Raw genomic sequence first — 406 nt, 5'->3', positions numbered from 1 at the left:
AGATTCAGAACCAGTCGGCGGTGAAAGTCCAAACCCTCTGGAGGTCAAACATCGCAGCTGAAAGAGGGAAATGAAAAGGTCAGAAACTCGGACTGAGAAGCGTCTTCCTGCAAAGGTCCGTTTCCCTTCAGGTGAATCTTCATCCATCATTTAAGGATCCTCTGGGTCCATGAAAGATGACCCGGACCAGCCCGCGGCGCCTGGCAGGAATCTCCCCTTCCACTGAAACCCAACCCCCCCCCAGCAGCCCAGCGCCGCTCTGGGCCCGGACCGCTCGGACTCCACTGCAACCCGACCCGAACGGGCGGATTCCTCGTTCAAACGTTATCCGACGTTGCCTGTTCGACACAGAGCAGCGGGTTGGTTCGTGTTTGAAGACACACACACACACACACACACACACACA

The sequence above is a fragment of the Brachionichthys hirsutus genome, chromosome 16, assembly GCF_040956055.1.
Source record: "Brachionichthys hirsutus isolate HB-005 chromosome 16, CSIRO-AGI_Bhir_v1, whole genome shotgun sequence".
In the NCBI taxonomy this organism is placed as follows: Eukaryota; Metazoa; Chordata; class Actinopteri; order Lophiiformes; family Brachionichthyidae; genus Brachionichthys; species Brachionichthys hirsutus.
The sequence above is the reverse complement of the archived record's forward strand: the minus strand, read 5'-3'. Positions refer to the sequence as shown.